The sequence below is a fragment of the Stylophora pistillata genome, chromosome 5, assembly GCF_964205215.1.
Source record: "Stylophora pistillata chromosome 5, jaStyPist1.2, whole genome shotgun sequence".
Lineage (NCBI taxonomy): Eukaryota > Metazoa > Cnidaria > Anthozoa > Scleractinia > Pocilloporidae > Stylophora > Stylophora pistillata.
Window position 1 is genome coordinate 31,029,754 of NC_142523.1, and position 27,679 is coordinate 31,057,432.

Genomic DNA, 27,679 nt, shown 5'->3' on the forward strand with positions numbered 1-27,679 from the left:
ATCAACTTGACTGATTTTTGCCCTAGAAGTATGAATTTAAGCCATAAGTTTTACTGAAGCAGTACAGAAAAGTTATCAAAACCTGTTCAATTCAGTGAATTACATCATTTTGCATCAAGGAAACCATAATCATAAGGAAATTATTTAGCAAATTAATCTTTCTAACAAGTAAATTACCTACTGGTGAATGAAATATCAGTTATTGATCATTTCTGTTGTTTTTTTTTATTTCAGAGTACAGGAAAACAGTGAAACATAGGGAAACCACAAAGAGGAAGCCACTGTAGCTATCTAAATGCAAGGACAAACTTTGCTTTTTAAAATTTAATTCTACTTTAATTCTGTTTTCTATTTTATGAAAAAATTTGTATCCTATCATTTCTATGTAAACTGAAAGTACTTGTTGTCACTTCCTTTGTATACAGATTAAAGACTGGAGTAAATTAATGGCATTGTTTAAAACTTGGTCTCTCCTGAGTGTCAATTTTTTTTTTAATTTCATGTAATGCATGCAATCTAGTCTAGAGAGAGGATGTTGCATAAACATATGAAGTATTGATCATTAAATCATTTGCAATGGAAAAATTGCTACAACTTAACACACAAAAGTGATAATCCTAGGCTGAGGATTGGGATATGCTTTTTTGATCTTCACCTACTTTCAACCTATTTTATAGCCACCTTATTCTGGATCCATACACTCGAACCGCTATTTTAAACCCTTTAACCCTACATGACATATACATTAGGACCTATTTTATCCCTGTTTTTATGCCTATTTTATCCTTATTTTGACTATTTTATCCCTGTTTTATGTCTATTTTATCCCTGTTTTATGTCTATTTTATAGGTATTTGATTCCTATTTTTTCAAGTTTTTTCCTCTTTTATTCCTATTTTTTGTCTATTTTAAATGTACTTACATCCTGTTTTTGTTTTTTTTTTTTCTATTTTATCCCTGTTTTATGTCTATTTTATCTTAAAACTAATATTTCATTAATGCTATTTTAATACTATTTTATCAGTGAATTGCATGTGCATTTTTTCTATTTTAAAGCTATTTTTACAGCAGCTATGACTTGCCTACCAGACTATTTTTTTACTATTTTTTGTTTCAAAATAATAGCTTTCAAATAGTTAAAAAACAGCTTTTAAATAGTCTGGAAAATAGAGAAAAAATACACAAAAAATAGGTAGAAAATAGTTTGAAAAATAGATATAAAATAGATATAAAATAGGCACTTTTCTCGTAAGGGATATATACTTGCAATAGACATTTATCACTTGAAGGTCATGTTGAGGTTCTGAAGAATCATGTCGAATGCTAGAATGGAAGATTACCAAATTGTTTTTGTGCATTTTCCATTATCAGCTTCAAAACGCCAAAGAAGAAGCAGAGGAAGGATACAATTCAATTTCAGAAGCTGCAAAAAAAGAGGTAAATAACAATACCAGTAATAATAAGCAGTGTTTTTTATTTAACTGATCTTAAATTTTTTTTTTTTTTTTAATGCAGATGATCCGTTACAAGAAGCAAAGGGTGTTGAGCCTGCAAGCAAGTCTTAGCCAGTACGCTGAATCGCGGTTAAAGAATGGAAGAGATACGTTCGCCATATTAGCCAAATTACTAAATGACATGAAAAAATCTACGTAATTAAGAAGCACGAAGAAAATAGACGGCCCCATAAACTTCGGTGGCCAAAATTTATGGCTCACTTTCTGTATGACATTAGATTATTTCAATTTAATGCTGATAAGACAAAAATAATTCTTTAGAATGACACCAGGGTGTTTCAGGCATTGGCCTGTTCCAGGCATTCAGTTGGTAAAATGGAGCGAAGATTGGAACTGAAAAGAGAAAAAGAGAGGGAGGCCTGGGTCGGGTTCATTAAGTGACTCGACCCAAGCCTCCCTCGCTTTTTCACTACTCTGCTTTACGAGCGCTGTTTGCTATTATGCTTCCTTTTACAAACTGATTGTCCGGAACAGGTTCTTCAGGCAGAAATTGGCCAGAAATGGTGACAAAAATGTGGCAATGACTAGGAAAGTAATCAGCAAATATTTCATAGCAGGAATGAATTTCTCAACTTTGTTAAGGATACCAGCCTTGAATCAAGGCTCCAGAAGATTTATTAAATACTTTTCAAGGTGGATTTTTCACCTTTATGTTCTTTCATGCAGATCATATTAAAACTGAAAAGTAAATTTATTTCTCTACCTCCTCTTGTAAAAGGATATTTTTATTGATTCTAAATGAATGATTTTCAGATGTGCACTGTTTTCTATGTACTCTCGGACTAACTGAACCCATTAAAAAAAAGAAAAAAATAGTTCTATTTTCAATCTTTTAAAGAGCGCCAACCAAAAATTGACTTCTTTTGTATTAGAAAGCCTAATAAAAGTTATTGGCCATCATGATAGCGGTGGAAAGTTTCTGTTTAAATAACTTTTTAATTACCCGTAAGGAGTAGAATAAAGGTCTTTTGTTGACTTCCTCTGCGAAGATACCGGTTAACGTGACCTTTTATTCCGGTGAAAAACTGCGTTTTCCGTTTATAAATATTTGTTTTAACGTATAATGGGCCACTTATAATAATACTTGTCTAGTAGCTCTATCACGGGCACAGTGTTTCTTCCCCTCCGACTCAACGCAAGTCACCACCCCTGAATATAGCGATGACTTAAAGGCAGTGTGAACTCGACGGACATTTTAACTTTCGCCAACGAACAAAGCGCTCCTTCGAAAAAAAAATAACTTGTCAAACATGTCAAGCACTGCTGTAATAGGTTGGCTTGTCTTTGAAGCCCAAAACAATGAAACTTCCTAAATGACCCTCCCACTCCTAACCCTATAACCTTACCCAGCATGTCAATCTTCTGCTGTTTTATTTCTGATGAGATCACGCGCAGATCAGGTGTAAAAATAGACACTGTGTCATCAGGTATGATTCGCAATAATCTTTAGTGGCTTTCGGTTTGGTGCCCTGTTCACCTTCGAAAGGAGTCTTGCTTTTTTTTCTGGAGAAATACATCGATGCAAAGCTTCAATAGCCCCTGAAATCCTCAAAGAGGTAAGACTAGATCATTTGTAATCTAGATTGAGAAGCAACTAAGTGTCTGTATACAACAAGACTATAACTCAGTGTACGAACCATTAAGAGTTTTGTCACAAATCCATGCTCGTGTGCGCGAAGTGTTATACTTAACGGCTCTATGAACGAATTTAGGCCTGCTCCATTTTAAACATTTACCAACAGCTAAGTCGATTTCATTTTGTAGAAAACAATTTGGGAATTTGTCCTTCATTCATTTCGCGAAGTATATATATCTTTTTAGACGTTTTGTTGTGAAGTATCGCTGAGTATTTTTACTCGTTATTTGTATTTTGACTCGCCCTACGGGCTCGTCAAAATGCGGCACAACTCGTAAAAATACTCAGCGATACTACTCAACCAAATGTCTTATGAGTTATTTATTATCCAACACGCCAAACTGTTATTTCAGTGCGGGCGAATTTCGCGGATTTTATTTGCGAGGAGTGCGTGACAGAAGTATGCGAAGCGGAACGGAATTGGCGTGTTGTTGTGCTGCTGTTTCTATTTTCCTTCGCAGTAAAGCACTATTTGAGCAATAGTGAAAATCAGACCTGAAAAAAATTTCAGGCCTGTACGGGATTCGAACCACTGACCTCTGCGATACTAGTGCAGCGCTCTACCAATTGAGCTAACAAGCCAACAGGGAGCAGGCCATCAAATTAATTCGACATAAACCCGTAGATGATAAATCAAACAACAACAAACATATGAAACATATGTGTGAACTTTTACTATAAAGAAAATGCTGAATGTTTTCGCTGAAGATAACCGGTGAACTGAATACTAAACTGTTCGTTCAAAAATTTTCCTTTCGGTGAAAGGCTTAGTTTAGTGCTTTTATCATTTTTTACTTCATAAATTGTTACAATGCCGTTCGGTAAAGGGACTTTAATCAGAATGTTCTAGAAGAGGACATTCGAATATGGTTGACCTCTGTTCAAGATTACTTACTGACTCCTATTACTTGAAATATCACACCAAACACGAGAGCAGGCGGTAAATCATTCAACGTTTAGTATTCCCCTAATGTTGCCCTTTATCTGCTTTGTATTAATAGAACCGCTTCGAGAATTTCTTGAAATATTGCCTAAGGGACCGGGGAAGAACTGATGTGCTTTGCTCTACCACTTTTTCATTTTTTGACTTACCTCCTCCAACGTCCCCCATTCCGATGAAATAGTTCTATTTACACGTAACGGATCAGCGCATTTGCTGTTAAAAGACGCGTGTCATGGGATTATTATTTCAAGGCTAAGGTCACAATAGGTAACACACTGGTTTCAGTTTCGTGTTCCTGTTTACAAGTTGAAGGCTGGTTGCGGATGAGCAATTTTAAGTTTCTTGTCTTGTCTGGTTGGAATTTTGACGCCTAAACGAAGTTCAGAACCGATTTTAGTAGTTGTTTCAGACAAGAGATATTTACATTCTCTACAGAGGCTTAACTGTGGAGTCTTATCCTTGTTGCTGCTCTGAAAAGGACTTTGATCAACACATTCTCGAACAGAATTTAGATTTGCTCTATAATTTGACTCAACCCCCATTAAGTAGCTCTGCTCATAAACTCAACGGATCAGCGCAGAAATCGCAAGTCTGACGTTTGTGGCTTTAAAGGTGCCATAAAAAATGATGCAATGTCCAGAGATTATTTCTGAAGGTCACAGTATGTAACTAATCAGTTTCACTTTCATGTTCTTGGTTATTAGCTTCTAAATAGCTCATATTGTCCTTGCGTCCGTTTTCTTTCTTACTTATTCTCTTTCCGATTGCGTAGTCTTACGCACGCATTTTTTGTTTCAGTGTTTCTATTTGTGTATGTTGGACAAATCACTGGCATCGATTTCATGTGAATCACATTTGGAGGTAACTATCACTTAATGATAATGATTGTAACAACTTTATTATTTTATATATAGCGCATTTTATTATATAGCGCATTGCGGTGCGGTGTACAATATTCTTTCGGAATGGTATAGAAGCAAATAATACATATGGAATTGTATTTTAATGTGAACAGGGAGGGAGTGGGGATGGGGTAAGCTCAATCTTACCCCCCCCGTCTCACTTCTTCCACGCTAAGTAAGGTTATCGTACCCAACTTAATGACGAATTTTCCAGACTTTTGTAGAGCGAAAGAACTTCGAAAAATAATGAAGGTTAACGTGTCGAGGCACATCCTAGTGTTGTTTGCTGCGGAGAGATGATGGACAAAGAATCAAACCAAAGCAAATTCAATAGTTATCAGTAAAACAATTGATGTTAAACTTGCAGAGTGCAGCTATTTAGGGAGGTAGATAAGGTGTTCTGCCTGAAGGCCAAAGAAGTTTTCGCTTTCGCGTTCGTCGAGTGTTTTGTTGACTACAGAAAGCAGCCTATATTCTTTATCGCAGATGATCAATCACCACCAAAAAGTTTCCAAAACTTGACAGGAGCAAGTACCTTAGTTTCATTTGCATGAAATTTATGAGTAGCAGATATAACTCTTTTCAAACGAAAACTACTTCCTAGAATTGCTATATTAGAAGAGAAGGAGCTTCATGAGACCGTAACAAGATGAAATTTAACCGTGATTTCTCCCATCTTCTTTAACGCAAATTCCCCTACATCAGTGAAAATGTTATTGATGTTATTTTGTTATGCTTTGTAATTTCTTTAATCTAATATTCTGAGTTTATCAACTCAACAAAAGAACTTCTATGTTTGGTCGGGCACCGAATATCTTCAATACTCCAAAGCAGGTTGCTTCTTATTTCAAATGGATTTCTTAGCTCAAGCTGAAGAAGGTCTTTACCAGCTCTATTTTCAGTTTAAGTCATCCTTTCATTCAAGTTGATCATTTTTGAACGATCAAAGTTTGTTTGAGTGAGTGTAAAGAAAAGTAACCAGGAAAATACAAACTATTTTCTCTTAACTGACGTAACCCAAAAACCTGTCTTTCTTACTTCAGCAAAACAAAAGCAGTTCAAATGGCCCATTGATATGGCGTCAAAATTATTCGATCATCGCTTTATAAGTATTGTGCGGCCTTCCAATGAAATCTCTCGAAGTCTCTTGTGCTGTCTTGCCTAGAGACGTGATTTATGTGCATTGCGACGAAGCCAGATTAGCTTTCGCATGCGAGTTCCTCAAGTGTTTTGTTGACTACAGAAAGCAGCATATATTCTTTATTGCTGATAAAGTATTATTACCCCACGAAAAGTTTCTAGAACTTTGACAACGTGAAGCAAACTTTAATTCACTTACCTGAAAGTTATGCGTAGCAGATACAACTCGTTTCAAACGAAAAAGAAGCAAGCGAACATTGTAGAATACTTATCTTGATACGAAACACGCCGCAGGAGAAGGAGCGTAATACAGAAAACTATTTTAGCAAAAAGATAAAATTGCACTGCGACTTCTGCTATCGTCGCTTTAGGTTAGAAAAGAGATGTTTGTGACCTTACGTTCTTTTGATACTCTAACTGATACGATCCATTGTCTAATATGCTGACCGTATCAAATGAACAAAAGACGGAACTGTTTAGCAAAGTTGACAGTAATTATGAAAAACGCAAGGGGCAAAAAGCAGCGGATTACGGCTGCCACAACTTCATTAAAACTCCAAAAATTTTGCTGGGAGAATCATCCATTTTAAGGACTAGAGGTGGAAGAGATAAGAGGACCTCAAGAGATTAAACTCTGTTTAGTGCTACAGTATACCAGCACTGTAGTGTCATAGTATACCAGCACTGAAGTGCCACAGTATACCAGCACTGCAGTGCCGCCGTATACCAGCACTGCATTGCCACAGTATACCAGCACTGTAGTGATAGTTCCAGAACTCAGTGAGATAATCCAGCTGCGAACAAACTGCCAAAGCCTTTGAAGCTTTGAGAACTAATGTCCGTGAGATGAAGAAGAAACGAAATAAATAGCGAAAAAAACAAGTGTTGTAGAGCGTTTTCAAGGCTCGTTATTTCAAGCATTTTCAGGTGTACCTTTTGTTTTATTAAGTCTCGCCTTTTCGCCCCTACGTGCTATTTTGAACTTGGCTCAGCACTTACCGTGCTAGACATTTTAATCCTTTGTTATGGTTGAAGATAACTAGTTTGCTAGGTGGTCATGTTTGAGTTGGTAAAACTGACCTTGAGTTTTACCCACACTGAACATCATGTTTTGGAAGTTCCCACGGTTAGCTAGCCCAAACATGTCTGTGATTTTTGTATTTAATACTGAAGCACTCCTTGCTGAAAGTAGTAGAAATAAGCAGTGGAACAAGAGAGAGAATAAAGAAGAAAATTACAGAGTTTCAGTACCTCTTGTTAATTTGCCAAGCGAGTGGTAAAACCCCTCAACAAAAGTGCTTTTCGTGAAATGTCTTCTTAAACTTGTTCCAAACGTCAATATTGCATAAAAGAACGCTTATTATGTCAAATATATCTCTTGGCTCAGGCTGGAAAGAATTCTGTCTCTCTACCAACTTTTAACACAGACCCCGTTTTGTCATTTTCACTTATCTTTCATTACAGATCACTTGCCGTGAAAGTAAGCCTTGACTGATAACAGTTACATACGCCGTGAACAAAAAGCAAATAGATTTGAAAATTCTTGCGAAAGAAACCTCAAGCAACAGAAACCCAGAGCAGATCTGTGGCAGCACTAAATGCAGAAGGCTTCCTTCCGCTGTTAGGAGCCGTCTAGATTGTCGAACAGCATGAGAATTTGTAATATTCATTTACTAATCAGATCAAAGTCGTTCAAATCTCCGTGTTACTTTGCGGTAAGAGGTGATGGATCAGAAATCAAAACAAACTATTCTTAATACTTCTCAAACAAAAGAAAAATAGATGACATGTTGCCATGTATCTGTTCAATAATAGATGACAAAAGTGTCACGTGAGGCACAGCAGAGTGTGTCACTGATGTTCTTACTATTTTGACGTCTTCTGTGATCTATTACTAAACAGACCCACGGCATCATGGATGATCTATTATTCAATTTATTATTACTTATATAGCGCGAAATACATGTAGATATGATCTAATGCGCTAGAATTCTGATTGTCTTATATGATAAATGCGTCTGTCCTCCAGTCGATCATTGGTAAGAACCAATCACAATGCCAGCGTTATTTAGCTTATGATACATAAAACACCGGATATGCTGCTGTGTGCAGCTTTAAATGCATGTGATTCTTAACTATTCAACCTTTGAACGCAGACAGTTTAAGTACTCCAAAGGTTTCCCAAACTTCCAGAACGGTATGTATTATCTAAGTTACTGATTCAAGTGAGTTCCAGATAACTTTTTTCTCTGAATTTGGTTTTGTTATCGATCTATAGAATCAGAGTGATAATTTCCATTCGTGAAGAGACCTCATTTCACGAGTTGACGTAAATTAAAGTTAACCGTCACGTGTGGTGTGTATCATTTTATACAGTACGCTGGGAATTTATTTCGGCTCAGGTTGGCAAAGTTCTCTAGTATTTATCTAAGAGTGATGGCTGGTTTTTACCTAACGCTATCATACTTGAATGAAGTGAGAAGCGATCCTTTTTTGATCACTAGAAAGTGAGCTGAGAGAATGGAATTCAATGTTAAGAGACCTTATTAAGTAAGATTATCATAACTAATTACCTCGAACGCAAAAAAGATAAACTGAGAAGACGGAAAAAAATTCGTATAGCTTAGAAATTATTGACTTTGACCATCAGTTCTCAGACTTAGACAGTATTCCTGATGCTTTAAACATTTTCTTTATTATAGGAAAATTCATTACCTGACGAGGGACTCGTGCGGTATCAGTTTTTGCAGGAAAGTTAACGCGGAATTGACGAGGTAGGTGATCGATTTTCCTTAAGTCGCATATTTGAACAAAAATTAGTAAAATCAGAGTTAACTTCGTTTGCTTCTTCGGATGAGCCAAAAAAATAAAGGCTGATAGTTTCTAAAGAAACTGTTTGGGGCTGCGTCGGTGGGGGTAACGAAATAATTTGAATATATCAACAAAGTTGAAATGGTAAATTGGCCACTGTTACGATTATAAAAGCTGACGTTTCGAGCGTTAGCCCTTCGCTCCGACGAAGAGCTAACGCTCGAAACGTCAGCTTTTAAAATCGTAACGGTGGCCAATTTACCATTTCAACTTTGTTGATACATTCAAATTAAATTGAGAAAAAAAAATGGTGTGAAGTTGTTAAAAAGTAGCCTTGATTCTTTGCTGCTCAATTTTCCTTCATATCCCTAGTCCTGGCGTCAATTTAACTCCACCCTGTGAATAAAGGAAATAGACTTCCTTGTTTCTGACCCACCCCTTTCCTAAAAAAAAACATGTCTAAGCGCGTATCGCTAGATCTTGACACATATACTATTTGCAAAGACAACCCTGATGCCCATTAACAAAACTTTGGTTTTGCGCAGGTTCAAACAAGAAATGGCCGCTGCATTTGAATACACGGAAGAGCAGCTAAATTACTTCAGGATTTGTTACGTTGTCACTGATATTATAACAGGGGGTCTGCGAACAATCTTTAAACAAGAATGGGACAGTCGCCACAAGACAAGACTAGGAGAATGGAAAGATCAACCTAAAAATGGACAGGACTTTTGGAATGGGGAGTCCCTAAAGAACAGAAGGAAAAACGCACGGCTGTTATCAACCATGAAAAATGGCGATAGAGCTGAATGGGATTGTACCATGCTCTTTTACGCTATTCTTTTTTCAGATTGTATCCACGGTCTCAATTCAGTGGTTCGATCAAACATAGATGATATAAGAAATATTCGGAATGAAATCGCACATGACGAAGCAGGCCAACTCTCTGACGGAGATTTCAATATTGTTATATCGCGGGTGAAAACTGCATTCGTCGCCCTCGGTCTTCCCACATTAAAAATAAATGAAGTCCAAAATCAAACAGCCTTCCCCACAGAGGAGTTAAGTAAAGTTTTAAGGGAGGTTAACGACCTGAGACAAAAACTTAAAGAGAAGGAAAAGGAACTTAAAGGAAAAGAAAAAGAACTTCAAGAGAAAGAAAAGGTACTTCAAGTAAAAGAAGAACAGAGGCTTGCCTTGCAAGAACAGTTACACGCAGATGTCTCTCCATTTTGCATTCTCCCTCCTAAACCAACACACCTCATCGCTGCTCGAGAATCTGAAGTTGATGAAATTATGCGAAACCTGCAAACATTAAAACGCACCGATGATGGGATGAGTATACTGTATTTGTCAGGAAATCCAGGAAGTGGCAAATCTCAGCTGGCCCGTTTAGCAGCCAAGCGATTCTACGACGAAGTGAAAGAAACACCTTCCGCAGCTTCATTTGTCATGACACTGAATGCTGAAAGCCCAGAAACAATTTTGAACTCGTATGTCGATTTTGATCAACATTGCAAATGTCCCGGATATGAAATAACAAACACTTACGGCTCGAAGGATTTGAACACAGACGACAAGATTTCATATCTCAAGTCCCTAATAAGTGCAAAAATTAAGCATTACACTTCATGGCTGGTGGTAGTTGATAATGGGAACTCTCTTTCAAGCGGTCTTTTGCCTAATGCAGGAAACGAGGTGTGGGCAAGGGGCCAGATGCTAATAACAACGCAGGGCACTGCGTCTATGCCGTTAACAAGCTCTTCCGTCCAAAACCTTTCCGTCAGCGCAGGAATGCAACCTAACGACGCATGCTCTTTGCTGAGCATTCTTTCTGATATCCCAATTAATAACATAGAGAAAGAAGTTGCTAAGGTATTAGACTACCAGCCACTTGCCCTAGCGGCTGCAGCCACGTATGTGCGACAAGTTCGTCAGAGTAAGGTATCCTCGAAATTTGGCTGGAGCGACTACCTGAAGAAATTGGAAGAGGGGAAACGAAGTACTACTGAAATCAGACTTGCTGAGAGCAATCCAAGCTATCCAAACTCCATGACCAAAGTAATAACACTCGCTGTCGAAAGGGCGATGGTGGACGATATAATTTTCCATCACATCTTCAATTTTCTCTCTGTGTGTGCATTACAGCCGATCCTTCAAGAAGCTGTTATCGAGTACGTCAGAGCAGTAGATGAAGATTTTGAAGATGAAGATATGATGAGAATGAGAATGAATCAATGTTCATTATTGCTGATTGAAGAAAAAGAAGAAGAGGAAGAAGAAAAGGAAGAAGAAGAAAAAGTGAGTGGTGTCTATATTCGAGCTCATGGTATTGTTCACGATGTTATTAAATCTGCGACGAAAGATTGGACAAAGGATGAAGTTTACAAAGTGGTATATGGGGCTGTAATGTCATTCTCAAAATTTGAAAAATTAGCTTCCATTGATGTGGGAACAAAATTAGCTCCCCATTTAAAGATGTTAAGCTTAAAACTTGAACAAGTGGTAATTAGAAGAGAAAAGCCAGAATTCTACGAAAGAGCACTTAAGTCTTTGAGTTCTTACGCTGGTGGCCTTTGCACCATCGGTGACATGTGCCATGACCACAGTGAGTTTGGAGCAGCGTTAGTCTTTTATAAATTGCAGCTAAAAATGATTGAAACAAGTCACGAAGAAGAGGACCTGAAAAAAGCAGCATGTTACAGCAACTTGGGTATTGTACACAACGAACTGGGCAAAACACACCAAGCAAAAGACTACTATAAGCGTGCACTGGAGATTCGTCTGAAGAAGCTTGGACCTGATCATGTTGATGTTGCAACCTCTTACAACAATCTGGGTATTTTACACAAAGCGCTGGGCGAAACAGATCAAGCAAAAGACTACTATAGTCAATCACTGGAGATTCGTCTGAAGAAGCTTGGACCTGATCATGTTGAAGTTGCAGCCTCTTACAACAATCTGGGTAGTTTACACAGTGACCTGGGCGAAACAGATCAAGCAAAAGACTACTATAAGCGTGCACTGGAGATTCGTCTGAAGAAGCTTGGACCTGATCATGTTAAAGTTGCAACCTCTTACAACAATCTGGGTAATTTACACAGTGACCTGGGCGAAACAGATCAAGCAAAAGACTACTATAAGCGTGCACTGGAGATTCGTCTGAAGAAGCTTGGACCTGATCATGTTAAAGTTGCAGCCTCTTACAACAATCTGGGTAATTTACACAGTGACCTGGGCCTAACAGATCAAGCAAAAGACTACTATAAGCGTGCACTGGAGGTTTGTCTGAAGAAGCTTGGACCTGATCATGTTGATGTTGCAGCCTCTATCAACAATCTGGGTAGTTTACACAGTGACCTGGGCGAAACAGATCAAGCAAAAGACTACTATAAGCGTGCACTGGAGATTCGTCTGAAGAGCCTAGGACCTGATCATGTTGATGTTGCAACCTCTTACAACAATCTGGGTATTTTACACAGTGACCTGGGCGAAACAGATCAAGCAAAAGACTACTATAAGCGTGCACTGGAAATTTGTCTGAAGAAGCTTGGACCTGATCATGTTAAAGTTTCCGCCTTTTACAACAATCTGGGTAATTTACACAGTGACCTGGGCGAAACAGATCAAGCAAAAGACTACTATAAGCGTGCACTGGAGATTCCTCTGAAGAAGCTTGGACCTGATCATGTTGATGTTGCAACCTCTTACAACAATCTGGGTATTTTACACAAAGCGCTGGGCGAAACAGATCAAGCAAAAGACTACTATAAGCGTGCACTGGAAATTCGTCTGAAGAAGCTTGGACCTGATCATGTTAAAGTTTCCGCCTCTTACAACAATCTGGGTAGTTTACACAGTGACCTGGGGGAAACAGATCAAGCAAAAGACTACTATAAACGTGCACTGGAGATTCGTCTGAAGAACCTAGGACCTGATCATGTTGATGTTGCAACCTCTTACAACAATCTGGGTATTTTACACAAAGCGCTGGGCGAAACAGATGAAGCAAAAGACTACTATAATCAATCACTGGAGATTCGTCTGAAGAGGCTTGGACCTGATCATGTTGATGTTGCAGCCTCTTACAACAATCTGGGTAGTCTACAGAGTGACCTGGGCGAAACAGATCAAGCAAAAGACTACTATAAGCGTGCACTGGAGATTCGTCTGAAGAAGCTTGGACCTGATCATGTTAAAGTTGCAGCCTCTTACAACAATCTGGGTAGTTTACACAGTGACCTGGGGGAAACAGATCAAGCAAAAGACTACTATAAGCGTGCACTGGAGATTCGTCTGAAGAGGCTTGGACCTGATCATGTTGATGTTGCAGCCTCTTACAACAATCTGGGTAGTCTACAGAGTGACCTGGGCGAGACAGATCAAGCAAAAGACTACTATAAGCGTGCACTGGAGATTCGTCTGAAGAAGCTTGGACCTGATCATGTTAAAGTTGCAGCCTCTTACAACAATCTGGGTATTTTACACAGTGACCTGGGCGAAACAGATCAAGCAAAAGACTACTATAAGCGTGCACTGGAAATTCGTCTGAAGAAGCTTGGACCTGATCATGTTAAAGTTTCCGCCTCTTACAACAGTCTGGGTAGTTTACACAGTGACCTGGGCGAAACAGATCAAGCAAAAGACTACTATAAGCGTGCACTGGAGATTCGTCTGAAGAGCCTAGGACCTGATCATGTTGATGTTGCAACCTCTTACAACAATCTGGGTATTTTACACAGTGACCTGGGCGAAACAGATCAAGCAAAAGACTACTATAAGCGTGCACTGGAAATTTGTCTGAAGAAGCTTGGACCTGATCATGTTAAAGTTTCCGCCTCTTACAACAATCTGGGTAGTTTACACCGTGACCTGGGCGAAACAGATCAAGCAAAAGACTACTATAAGCGTGCACTGGAGATTCCTCTGAAGAAGCTTGGACCTGATCATGTTGATGTTGCAACCTCTTACAACAATCTGGGTATTTTACACAAAGCGCTGGGCGAAACAGATCAAGCAAAAGACTACTATAAGCGTGCACTGGAAATTCGTCTGAAGAAGCTTGGACCTGATCATGTTAAAGTTTCCGCCTCTTACAACAATCTGGGTAGTTTACACAGTGACCTGGGGGAAACAGATCAAGCAAAAGACTACTATAAGCGTGCACTGGAGATTCGTCTGAAGAGGCTTGGACCTGATCATGTTGATGTTGCAGCCTCTTACAACAATCTGGGTAGTCTACAGAGTGACCTGGGCGAGACAGATCAAGCAAAAGACTACTATAAGCGTGCACTGGAGATTCGTCTGAAGAAGCTTGGACCTGATCATGTTAAAGTTGCAGCCTCTTACAACAATCTGGGTATTTTACACAGTGACCTAGGCGAAACAGATCAAGCAAAAGACTACTATAAGCGTGCACTGGAGATTCGTCTGAAGAAGCTAGGACCTGATCATGTTGATGTTGCAACCTCTTACAACAATCTGGGTATTTTACACAAAGCGCTGGGCGAAACAGATCAAGCAAAAGACTACTATAATCAATCACTGGAGATTCGTCTGATGAAGCTTGGACCTGATCATGTTGATGTTGCAGCCTCTTACAACAATCTGGGTAGTTTACACAGTGACCTGGGCGAAACACATCAAGCAAAAGACCACTATAAGCGTGCACTGGAGATTCTTCTGAAGAAGCTAGGACCTGATCATGTTGATGTTGCAACCTCTTACAACAATCTGGGTATTTTACACAAAGCGCTGGGCGAAACAGATCAAGCAAAAGACTACTATAATCAATCACTGGAGATTCGTCTGAAGAAGCTTGGACCTGATCATGTTGATGTTGCAGCCTCTTACAACAATCTGGGTAGTTTACACAGTGAGCTGGGCGAAACAGATCAAGCAAAAGACTACTATAAGCGTGCACTGGAGATTCGTCTGAAGAAGCTAGGACCTGATCATGTTGATGTTGCAGCCTCTTAAAACAATGTGGGTAGTTTACACAGTGACCTGGGCGAAACAAATCAAGCAAAAGACTACTATAAGCGTGCACTGGAGATTCTTTTGAAGAAGTTAGGACCTGATCATGTTGATGTTGCAACCTCTTACTACAATATAGGTATTTTACACAAAGCGCTGGGCGAAACAGATCAAGCAAAAGACTACTATAATCAATCACTGGAGATTCGTCTGAAGAAGCTTGGACCTGATCATGTTGATGTTGCAGCCTCTTACAACATCCTGGGTAGTTTACACAGTGACCTGGGCGAAACAGATCAAGCAAAAGACTACTATAAGCGTGCACTGGAGATTCGTCTGAAGAAGCTTGGACCTGATCATGTTGATGTTGCAGCCTCTTACAACAATCTGGGTAGTTTACACAGTGACCTGGGCGAAACAGATCAAGCAAAAGACTACTATAAGCGTGCACTGGAGATTCTTCTGAAGAAGCTAGGAGCTGATCATGTTGATGTTGCAGCCTCTTACAACAATCTGGGTAGTTTACACAGTGACCTAGGCGAAACAGATCAAGCAAAAGACTACTATAAGCGTGCACTGGAGATTCGTCTGAAGAAGCTTGGACCTGATCATGTTGATGTTGCAGCCTCTTACAACAATCTGGGTAGTTTATACAGTGAACTGGGCGCAACAGATCAAGCAAAAGACTACTATAAGCGTGCACTGGAGATTCGTCTGAAGAACCTTGGACCTGATCATGTTGATGTTGCAAACTCTTACAACAATCTGGGTATTTTACACAAAGCGCTGGGCGAAACAGATCAAGCAAAAGACTACTATAATCAATCACTGGAGATTCGTCTGAAGAAGCTTGGACCTGATCATGTTGATGTTGCAGCCTCTTACAACATCCTGGGTAGTTTACACAGTGACCTGGGCGAAACAGATCAAGCAAAAGACTACTATAAGCGTGCACTGGAGATTCGTCTGAAGAAGCTTGGACCTTATCATGTTGATGTTGCAGCCTCTTACAACAATCTTGGTAGTTTACACAGTGACCTGGGCGAAACAGATCAAGCAAAAGACTACTATAAGCGTGCACTGGAGATTCGTCTGAAGAAGCTAGGACCTGATCATGTTGATGTTGCAACCTCTTACTACAATCTGGGTATTTTACACAAAGCGCTGGGCGAAACAGATCAAGCAAAAGACTACTATAATCAATTACTGGAGATTCGTCTGAAGAAGCTTGGACCCGATCATGTTGATGTTGCAGCCTATTACAACAATCTGGGTAATTTGCACAGGGACCTGAGGGAACTCCAAGAGGCCAAGCATTGTCTTGATCGTGCACTGGTAATTTTTTATTTGAGATACCGTCAAGATCATGTTAGGTTACGAGAGGTCAGGAGGAACTTCTCTCGGCTACAACAGAAAAGGAGGTGCGTCGTGAATTAAGGTTTAAGCTGCTTTGAAAAGAAGAAAAGATGGAGTTGTAGATAGTCTAGAAACTGGGCTAATTTAAAAACGGCGAAGGCCTTTAATTCTTTTTAGACGTTGCTGTCCCTTTGCTGGAGAAGTTTCGCCAGAATCTAGACCGTTTTGATATTTTCGTTATATTTGATATCATTTGAGCTTCTTGTATCCTGATCTGCAAACTCTGTGATCGGAGACAGGTTAAAGACGTTTCCTTGCTTGAAGTCCCACGTTCAGGACAAAATCGTTTATGAATCGCCATATAGTGCTGCTTCTTCTGAATTATGACTTTTGATTGATTGGCTTGTGTACATATCACTCTCTTCTTATCAGCAACGTAAATTTATAAAGTAAAAGATAGCCTGGTGGTTTCGTTATGTTTTATATTTGATGGAACTTAAACTAAAAACAGGCTCCTCCTGTAAGGAGTATAATTGACAAGGTTTCCAAATGAATAGCTCAGGACTTAATAGCACTGTAGATCTCAGTCTGAGAAGTTTCAAAGTATTGTAATAGATTAAGAGACTCTTTGTGATATTACCTTAGAATTTGAAATTTCGTTGAAGTGGAGACATAAACGCTTTATCTATTATTTTCTCATACATTCTTAGATGAATGTCGCGCGTTAACTACAGAGTGTACGAGAAGCTTCGTTTAATCGGGATGATTAGGTCTAGTAATGGTTGATTTCGACTCAGTGCATCTCAGTTCACCGATCTTTAGAATAATGACGGACTATATATACATTAGCCTTTTGTGAGAGCTTACATAAGTTTATATATTTGTTTGCGGTCAAATGTGAGATCGTAATAGATGATGTTTTTTTCAAATACACGGACATGTTTTTGCATCAAATAGATACTTGTGTGGTTATTATCTTTCGATTTTACTTTTGGAGCGTGCAGTGGCCCCTCCCCACCCAGATTATTCAAGCATGATTTGTTTTAGCGTCACTCCTTTGGCAAGCTCGTTATCTTGTTTTTTATTATACTGGGTGAAACTCGAAGAGAATGCCAAACCTTAGCAGCGGCTTCAGTTGTGTATCCCAGGCGCTTGTTTCATTTTTCTTCCCCCTCCCCCGGGCCAAAAATCTTTATGTACATCTTTGGTTTAGATCCGTTGGTGAGGTTGCCGTGTACGTCGTTCCCTCCGGTTTAATGACTCTGTTTAAGACGTAGACAAGTCACATGGACTTTTGTTCGATCATAAAACAGTCAACTTATGTGTTTTCTGAAGCTTTCGATTGCAATGTTCTTCTTGACCTTTTTCATTTTGAATTGTGAACATTTGTGAAAAGAGGAAAACCTCACAGCTTTGAAAATGGCTTTTCGTCGCGCAAATTAAAATGGATAGAGCAAAGAAGCACAACACCCACAAAAAATAAAGCATGTTTTATCATGAATTTGCAACTCTCCATCACACTTATAGGTCGTGGCAGTACAGACCCTGCAGCGTTCGGTCCATCCAAACCCAATGAGGGCCAATATGCCCCAGGACACTTTGAGCAAGTGAGGTTAATAAGAAATGATTTATTAGAGGGCAGTCTGACCAAAATTTGCCGATTTTCGAGAACAAAAATACACGGTGTTCAGGCGCATTGCAATTTGAAAAAAAATTGATCCTTTATTTAAGGAAAACCGACGGTAAAAGTTTAAAACAAACATGGAGGAAAAGCCAGTAGAAAAAACTTCGTGGTGACTTACTGAACGGCGCATGCGTGCACGCGATTACATAACAATACGTCGGAATACATGGCCTACGACAGTTTCCGCGAAAACGGTCCGTATGGCAAAATCCGAACCGAGTAAAAACTAATCACAGCGCTCGGATTTACCTCAAGACTACTTGGCCGTATGAAACTATCAAAGTGACCCTAAGGGGGACCCATAGATATATTATGCAGAATACAATTGTTTATTTCATGCGGTCAAGTCTAAGGTTAAAAAGTAAACGTGATATTTAATTCTTATACCCCCTTAACAATGAGTAAGTTCTTAAGAGGGAACAGTCGGTAGTTCAAATTTTGGTAAATGTTTATCCCACCTACTTGTCCGGCACAAAATTAGCCGTAATCCCTACAACAATAGCTTCACCAATCATTGATAAGGTACATGCCATCGGTGCCATGAGGCAATTTTGATGAAGCAGAATGCAAATTAACATTTGAATCAGTGTCTGAATGATTAATATATCGTGTTTCGATGAATTGTTGTGGAAACTTTGGTAAAAAGTAGAAAACATTTTTCAAAGCACTTTGAATGGATAATTAAGGGCTAGTGTTTCGAGACAAGGGCTACCTGAATTTAAACTGATAAGAACGTCTTGGGCTGAGATTCGATGGCCCGAATATGTAGGCAGGGTAAATCATAGATCACGAATTATGGATGAACCCAAGAGGAACATAAAAGGTTTAAATGGAGGCTTGTTTTAAACAATAACAAGGCGACACCACAACATCGGGAGCTACATTCTCTACACTTTGCGAAAAGTCATGAGCTACTTAAACGTGCACCTGCTCTTTTGTACACAGAAGATGCAGCAGACGGGGCCTTTTGTGTTAATTGTCCTTCTCTAAGAAGACTAGAATGTCTAACCCTTTGCAGATGTCATAGCAAAAGTAGCGCATGCTCCTGAGTTATATCAAGACCCTGAGTGTTAGTCTGCCCTGGGGCTTGAACCAGACCTCTAACCTTAGACCTCGGAGCTAAAGTCACCCAGGAGCCATCAAAGTCGCCAAATTGAGAAGCACTCTATTTTTTTTTTTACTAGGTATGAACAGACTATCCTGCAATTGTCCTGCTCGTGAAGTTGATAATTTACAGAGTCGCATACTAAGAAATGTTATGTTTACAACAATAAGTAGTAGAAATATGATAATTTTGTTGTCTTTATTTGAAAATGATGTGGTGTTCCTAAGATTTTTGGACGATTGTAGTTTGCTGGTGCATGAGGCTAAAAATCAAGGAGGTAACAATGTACTAGAAGGAACGAGAATGGTGATCATGAGGCATGATTTATATTAACATACCTTCCAAGGTATATGTGCACGATCCTTCGCAGTAAAGCACTATTTGAGCAATAGGGAAAATCAGACCTGAAAAAAATTTCAGGCCTGTACGGGATTCGAACCACTGACCTCTGCGATACTAGTGCAGCGCTCTACCAATTGAGCTAACAAGCCAACTGAGAGCAGGCCATCAAATTAATTCGACATAAACCCGTGGATGATAAATCAAACAACAACAAACATATGAAACATATGTATGAACTGCGGCTATGAAACGTATATGTGCACTAGTATCGCAGAGGTCAGTGGTTCGAATCCCGTACAGGCCTGAAATTTTTTTTCAGGTCTGATTTTCACTATTGCTCAAATAGTGCTTTACTGCGAAGGATCGTGCACATATACGTTTCCTAACCGCAGCTCATACATATGTTTCATATGGTTGTTGTTGTTTGATACCTTCCAAGGTAAGTAATGTAGCGGCCGAGTTCTGATTTTGGACGCTTGCGGCCAATTTTTTAAATTTGGAAACTCGTGTATTATATTTTTTTTTTTTTAATTTTGACGGTAGTGTGTGATTTTTGAGAAAGGGGCCGATTTTTCGATTTTGGACAGCAAATGATCAGTTATCTAAACAAGTCAATTATCCTAGATTCCGAGCGCGCCTCCAACTAGACCAGTGGTGGCCAAGGAGAAATGAGAAGAAAACTCACTTGTGATTTCAATGGTGAGGTTACAAGTGACATTGTTTCCTGATTGGTCCATTGCATGATACAGAATAACGCGATTCCTTTATTGAACGATTGAGGAGGTTGGTGGATTTGCTGATCATGAGTTGTCCGTAGCAACCGGTTTCGTGCAGGTAACCGACGATAAAATTTTTTCTCGTTCAGTATAAGATGACATGGGGTTTTTTGGACATGTGACACCAAACGTGAGAGGAACAAGATCTGGAATGGAAAAGAGTTCGTTAGTTTCAAGCGAAAGAACAAACATAAATCAAGCTGACATATCACCTGATGTCAACTCTAACCTGACCTTCGTACAGAGTTTTACTATTTTTCACAATAGAAATGACGCATGGAACACTCATCGATTTCCCAATCGTTAAGCTCGCAAATAATCTATTTTTATCAGCACTTGCACAAAATATCTCCTAGGCTCGTTATCAAAATGGCAGAACCTATTATCAGTCGGGTCAAATAGTGGCTTGGTTAACGGGAACATACAAAAGGCTTTCAAATCTTTCCCGAAATAGTTTTTAACTGGAAAATAACAGTTTCCTATAAAATAATGAACAATTAAAACTTATGATCACACGAACACAATAACATACGCGAAAACGTTTATCGGAGGCAAAAAGCTCAATATAGTATGAAGGTGGCAAGTTATGGGTAAACAAGTTGTGTACACAAAACTTATTGAAAAGGACTGCTGGACACAAAAATAAAAACTGCGGACGTAACACAAAGTTCGTACTGATATGAAAACCAGAAGAGAACTTAAGTTCCAAAAAACATGGTTAGGTAGTTATTTAAAGCCTTCTCTATTCGATTATTTCTTAGAGGGAATTTTCTGTGGAATAATAATGGTATAGGGTAAAATATAGACTGGACTGGACTGTTTTTTGGACGATTTTTTGGACGATTTTTTTGAACGATTTTTTGGACCATTTTATAAGAGGGTCGGCACACCTTTAGTACTCAGGGAGGAGTGGGTGCAGTCGAAAAGTACTGAAGGAGGGGTTGGGAAGAGTTTTGTTACTCAGGGAGAGGTGGTAGGTTGTTGTAATTGTAAACACTACTGGTTAATGGAGTTTTTACTCGATCATACAGGTTATTTTGATCGGTTTTTCGACTGCCTTCAATCAAAATGTTTGCGCTGGGCCGCGGTGTTTCATTAATTTCTAGTGATACGAAAATGCCACGTATACACCGGACGTAAATCTTTATTGAAAATATCGCGTTTACGATCTTCCACTGTAGAGTTACTAGGCTGGCGTAGGTTATGCGTGTGCCTTTCGAGTCGACTTGTGCACCATAAGTTTTCCTTTGGGTATACAGTGTGTAATTACCAGATTTATCTATCTTCTTTTTGTCATTGAAGTTATCAGACGAGATCACGAAATTCCCTGTCCTTCGCCCTTGACTAGAATTCACAAGCACTATCGCAATTTTTACGTTTGTACGTTTACTATATGAAATCAATTTTGGGACAATCGAGTGTCTCGAGTGCATTTAGCAGGTTTTGATTGTTTTTAAACAGGCGCGCGGAAGAAAATCTAGTGGTAAACAGTTAATACAATAGAGTGTTTATATCTCGGAACTTGCACAGGGTAAAATATGGACTGGACTGAACTATTTTTTGGACTATTTTTTGGACAATTTTATAAGGGAGGAGGCACACCTTTAGTAATCAGGAAGGGGTGGGTGCAGTCGAAAAGTACTGAGGGAGGGGTGGGGGAAGAGTGTTATTACTTAGGGAGGGGTGGTAAGTGGTTGTAATTATAAACACTACTGGTTAATGGAGCTTTTACTCGATCGTAATAATTGTTGATTGTTTTTAAACTGGCAAGCGGAAGAGATTTTAGTGGTGAACAATAAAGAAAATAGTGTTTATGTCTCGGAACTATCGATCTGATAGTTGTCCCTTGGAAATCTGATGTTCTTAAAACTAGCAAATATTTCTTTTAAGAACATAAAATTTCCGCGGGGCAGCTAACAGCTGATAGTTCCTCGTCAGAAACACTCTATTGTTTAACTAGGTATTTCGGTGTTGTGCGAAATTTTGTGATCTCGTCTGATAAGATCACTGACAAAAGGAAGATAGATATATTCACTAATAACATACTGTATACACAAAGGAAAACGTAAAGCAACTGATAGTGCACACACAAGTCGACTCAAAAGGCACACGGATAACTCAACAGTGAAGGATCGTAAACAAAGTATTTTAAATATAAATTAAAGTCCAGTGTTTACGTGGCAGTTTCGCTTTCGCATAACGGAAATTCCGATATCTCGTCTGATAAAATCAATGACAGAAGGAAGAGAGATAAATTTGGTAATTACACACTGTATACACGTTTTTCGAGGTGTGCGTTCTCGAGGTGTGCGGTCTGCGGTCTGCGGTCTGCGGTCTGCGGTCTGCTGTTTCGAGGTCTGAGAGAATATTGCTTTGTACGATTGTACCAATAATGATTTCATATAGTAAACGTACAAACATTAAAATTGCGATAGCGCTTGTGAATTCTCTATTTACGGCTAAAGTCAAGGGCCAAGGAAAGGAAATTCTGTGATCTCGTTCGTCAACACTAATGACAAAAGATAGATAGATACATCTGGTAATTACACAAAGGAAAACTGACGGTGCGCAAGTCGGCGAAAGGCACACGCATAACCTATGCCAGATAACTCAACAGTGGAGGATCGATAGTAAAAGCGATATTTTCAATACGAATTGAAGTCCAGTGTTTACGTTGCAGTTTCGCTTTCGCATGGCTAAAAATTTAAAGAAACGCCGCGGCCCAGCGCAAAATGTTGATGTAGGAGAAGTCAGTCGAAAAACCGATTAAAATATATATTACGATCGAGTTAAAGCTCCATTAACCAGAAGTGTTTACAATTACAACACCCTACCACCCCTCCTTGAGTAATGACAGTCTTCCCCCACCCCTCCCTCAGTACTTGCCGACTGCACCCATCCCTCCCCGAGTACTAAAGGTGTGCCTCTTTCCTTATAAAATGGTCCGAAAAGTGGTCGAAGAAATGGTACAAAAAATACTCCAAAAAATCGTCCAAAAAGTAGTCCAGTCCAGTCTATATTTTACCAAATGACGGTCACCAGTGTGTCGCCGTACCCGCGACCACAATATCACAAAAAAAATAAAGATGTTGTTACTCTTATTTAGCAAACGACAAAGGGAGACGTGATTATTTAGATAACGCTGAACATGCTCACAAACGACACCTTTTTTCGTTTCTTGTTCGTGCCCGAAAAGCAAAGGTCGAAAATATTGTAAATGCATAAATTGAAAGAAGATCAAAGCGGTCCACAAAAAACATTAGGGACTTTAAGATACCTGGACGGCTGACCTCGAGGACGGTAATATTAGGCGCGGAGGACTGGGCCGAAACCGACGTTCTTGGCGAGAAACTTTCTACGCTAAGGAGCGGGTTGTTTGAACGGAGGACGGCAGCGAACCTGAAGTTTCTAGCTCTGTTCGTAAATCATGGCATATTTTAAAAAGACTCGCGAAATGATTGTTATTGTTTACCAAGAAAATCTACTGACCGACGAAGAGTTCCTCTTTCTGTACGAAGCTAATAAGCCAGTTAACTTAAAGCTGCCATACTACGAGTACGAAGAATTTAACTTATGGCTGAACATTTATGGTGAATAGCAGTAATTTACGTGATACATGGAGTGAGCAAAATGATTCTGGAAACAGATGCCAGAAAATTCAATTTCATTCAAGTTTAGTTGACATATTCGCCATCACTGCGAAGCGCAGCAAACAAACACTCATTCGCGATGGTATTTTACACTTCAATTTTTTAACTTTTGTTTATCAAAACAAGAAATAACAGTAAGGACAGCCTTTTCAATTGAAAAATAATGAATTTTAAAAGAAATGCTCGTCAAATGTGCTTACGTTCACTTGTGGACGGCAAAACTCTAATTCCGAAGTCCTCGACAACAACTGGACGGCAACACGTGTTGTGCAGACATGCGCAATACAGTCTACACGTGTAAAATTACTTCCGGTCAGCCGTCCAGGTATCTTAATGTCCCTATTATAGCAACTAAGACAGTTTTATCGCCGGAAACGAGGAACTAGACGAGAAGTCGCTTGATGTTAGAGGGGTTTAAAAAAACAGTAATTATTAAAAATAATCAGAGATACAATGGGTAGTTTGTAGTCAGCCATCGCTGCCATGAAGGATAAATGAGGGAGTTATATACAGACCTATGGCTGATGCAAGGAGAAATTTCCGATAAGGATGCAGACTGCTTGAGTGAAGATTACGGGCGCTGGGATTTCAACTGGAAACGTTCAGTTCGTTTGATTCTTTCGTTTTCTAAGAGGAGAAAATTTGTGAAAGATTTGATGCCAGTGGATCTCAGATATTTAACAAATGGTAAACACCACAGCGTACGCTATTGAGTTATGGATGCACGCGGGAGGTTGCTAAGCACGAAAGAAGCGTAAGAGTCGCTCGAGGCGATATCCGAGAGTGACTCTGGCTTCTTGAGTGCCTAGCAAACCTCCTAAGTGCATCCATGACTCAATAGTGTACGCTGTGGTGTTTACCATCTGTTTTATAACATAACATTAATACATTGTAGCTAAGGAGTTCCCTTTTATTTAACAAATCTTACATGACCAGAAAAAACAAGCGCGCGCGGAAAAATAGTCTTTGCATTTGCTCACGCCAGCAGCGTACACCCATGGGCAAATGGGGGACGCTAAACTGACCAATCAGAGCGCGCGCTTTACTTTGGTTATGTTATGATACAAAATGAGCTTCTTGCCATGCTGATGAAAGTGAATGAAAAGTAGCGACAGATTACTTGGTTGTAACTTAATGTTTGATGTTTTGCACCTGACCTTTCACAAATGTTGAATTCATTCCAGTAATTTTGAATCGGAGCACTTTCAGATCGGGTGTTGAGAAACCAAATCAAGGAATTTAAAACAGCAAATCAGAAGAAAGGAAAGTTCTCAAGAGCCAGTGAGAACTGAAAGTGAAATTACTTTCGACATTCGATTGAAATTGCTCTAAAGGACAAATACAATGATCTTATCCTTGATTTTTTCGGCTGAAATGTTTTCGTGTAACACTAGAAAAAATTACGCCGTTATTGAGCTCCTGGACAGAACTACCCCGCTCTCATCTCTGTCTCAGTTGAAACTGCCATCACCTCGATAGCGCGAAACTAAAGGTATCCAATGTATCTTTCACGTTAGTTCACCTCCTGAAAAGGAGCCCCCACTTCTTTACATGGGACATTTCAGACAACGGAATTCTCCATGAAACACACTAAAATGTTTCATACCCCATTTGTAGGGTCAACCCTTGCAGTATGCGATCATTTTCATGCTAAACATCTTAACACTAGGAAGGATCTAAACAGTCACTGAATCTTTTCAATTTCTATTTGTTTTAGCTTCAAGGTATTTACAAGCGATTTGAAAGAAATTCTCTATTCCAATCATTATTTCAATATGTATCTTGGAGAAAGCCCGATTTTTTGATCCACTTTCTCCGTCACACATCGGTGCAAAATCAATGTTGCGTGACCGAAAAAAAGCGTCACAGAGGGAGGACGATCGCGCTCCCTAATAATAAGTAATAATAATAATAAAACTTTATTAATGTGTCAGGGGTATTTAGCTTGAAGCTAATTGGGGACACAACTTGGAATGTTGGTTTTTGCTGAGGGAGGAAAACCGGAGGACCCGGAGAAAAACCCTCGGAGCAAGGATCAGAATCAACAAACTCAACCCACATGTGACGCTAGATCCGGGAATTGAACCCAGGCCATAGCGGTGGGAGGCGAGTGGTCTCACCACTACACAATCCCTGCTCCCCAGCTCCCTGCTGGAAAAAAGGCTGCTCACTACGGTTTTAAATATTGTATGTACAATAAAGGATTAATCAAGAATAACAAATACGTTGATATCATGTTTCGAAATAAAGAATCAACATAACTGGAAATAAATTGGGCCGGTTGAAAAACCCTTGAACGTCAGTCACTAACATCTAATTTCCCCTTACAATATCACTTCTAAATCAAACGCTACGGTTATGAGAAAAAAGACAATGATCTCAACTGAATGAAGCTCTGGATTGTAAAAACAATTTTTCTTCGCGTCACTACCATGAGTATGGGAAACATGCCTACCGATGTTCAGGGAGCGTAGAGGGCTAATCGAAGTCTTCCTTGGGTCTCCCAAGATTTTCGACAATCTAAATTTGTCCATAAATGGGATGTTTCATAGTGTTGTCCATTGTTAGCATAAAACCTTGTTGACGCAGTTCTCAAAATTTAGCTGAATCGAAGATAGCTAAAACAAAGTTTAGCTAAAGAAGGGCAAACTGTTGGTTTCTCAACCGGCCGACTGTTATTCAGGTAAAGCTACAAAAAACACTGAGTTTGGTTTCGATATCTTTCTACTAGCAAACATGGCGATCAAACATGGCGGGAAACACACGATCAAACATGGCGGTACACACAGACACACACACACACACACACACACACACACACACACAGACACACAGACACACAGACACACAAAACCCCACAATTTCAAGGATCTTTTGTAACACTAAATACCTCATTTTCGTTCACGCCAAAAAAATTAAACTTCAAAAGATCGTTTTTGATAAATCAAAGACAGTTTGTTTCACAATTTGTGGCAGGTGTAACTTGGGGAAGGAGGGGGGGGGGGAGAAACTGCACGGGAGGGGGATAGTCTGGTACCCTCTCCCTTTTTCCGTCTTTCATTCCCATCTCCTATCATATCTACCTCACGGAGTAATCTGTAATCTTCGTGACTTTCGATGGTCTAGCATTTAAATACTCAGGCATTAAAGGAATACTCTCCACCAAATTTTAACATTTAATTAAAATGTAGATCTTTTGCCAAAACGACTACTGGAAGAGGAAAAAGTTCCCTAAAACCTTTCATTTGATTAAAATCCTGTTGCAAAAGCGCGAAATTCACTCAATTCAAAGACCGGAAGTTGAAATGGCTCCTAGTTAGACATAGCCTGCGAACAGGCTCCCCGTTCAATCAGAAGTGGGGACACAGAAACCTTCCCCTTCCTTCCCCTGCTTCGCGCCCTCCAGGCCGGGAGCCTGTTCGCAGGCTAAGTTAAACACGTGATCAATGACGTAGAAAGGAGAACTGAAAAACATACGAGCGATCGTAATGGAGTCCGACTCTAGAGATTCGAGTTTTCCTTCTCGGATTAATCGCGGGGGTGATCGGGAGTGCAGACGCTCATGGAACTGAACCATTAATGGTGTTTGAGCCTTACGACAGTGAGGCTAGTTCTGACTCTTCGAATGAACCAGATGATGCCGATCCATTCGAGCGATTACAAAACAGACTGGTAAGCGATTTCTCTGAGCTAAAATCTTCGCCTTTTGGCAAAATCTCTTCGTTTGTCACTTCACAAAGTGAAGTGATCGTTAGATTTGAGAAATGCAGCAGTGTTTGGCCTTAAAAATGTAGGACCTCAACTTGACTAGACCTGCATTTGTTTTTAACACAATAAAGCTATT

At 39.5% G+C, this 27,679-nt stretch overlaps 1 protein-coding gene, 1 long non-coding RNA gene and 2 pseudogenes across 3 annotated transcripts in view; 2 read left to right on the forward strand and 2 right to left on the reverse strand.

Moving 5' to 3' along the window:
* The window catches only part of LOC148731419 (uncharacterized), a 387,633-nt pseudogene that overhangs the window by 217,329 nt on the left and 142,625 nt on the right, over positions 1 to 27,679 (reverse strand).
* Positions 1 to 27,679, reverse strand: part of LOC148731420 (neural cell adhesion molecule 1-B-like) — a 284,150-nt gene that overhangs the window by 210,848 nt on the left and 45,623 nt on the right. The window lies entirely within an intron of this gene.
* LOC148731432 (uncharacterized) lies at positions 304 to 2,417 on the forward strand. Its single transcript, XR_016001650.1, has 2 exons — positions 304 to 1,437; positions 1,516 to 2,417. It is a non-coding gene; the product is annotated as an uncharacterized LOC148731432 (long non-coding RNA).
* On the forward strand, positions 4,769 to 17,236 carry LOC148731433 (uncharacterized; annotated as a pseudogene). The gene is made up of 3 exons (XR_016001633.1): positions 4,769 to 4,954; positions 8,838 to 8,909; positions 9,492 to 17,236. The product of XR_016001633.1 is annotated as an uncharacterized LOC148731433 (transcript).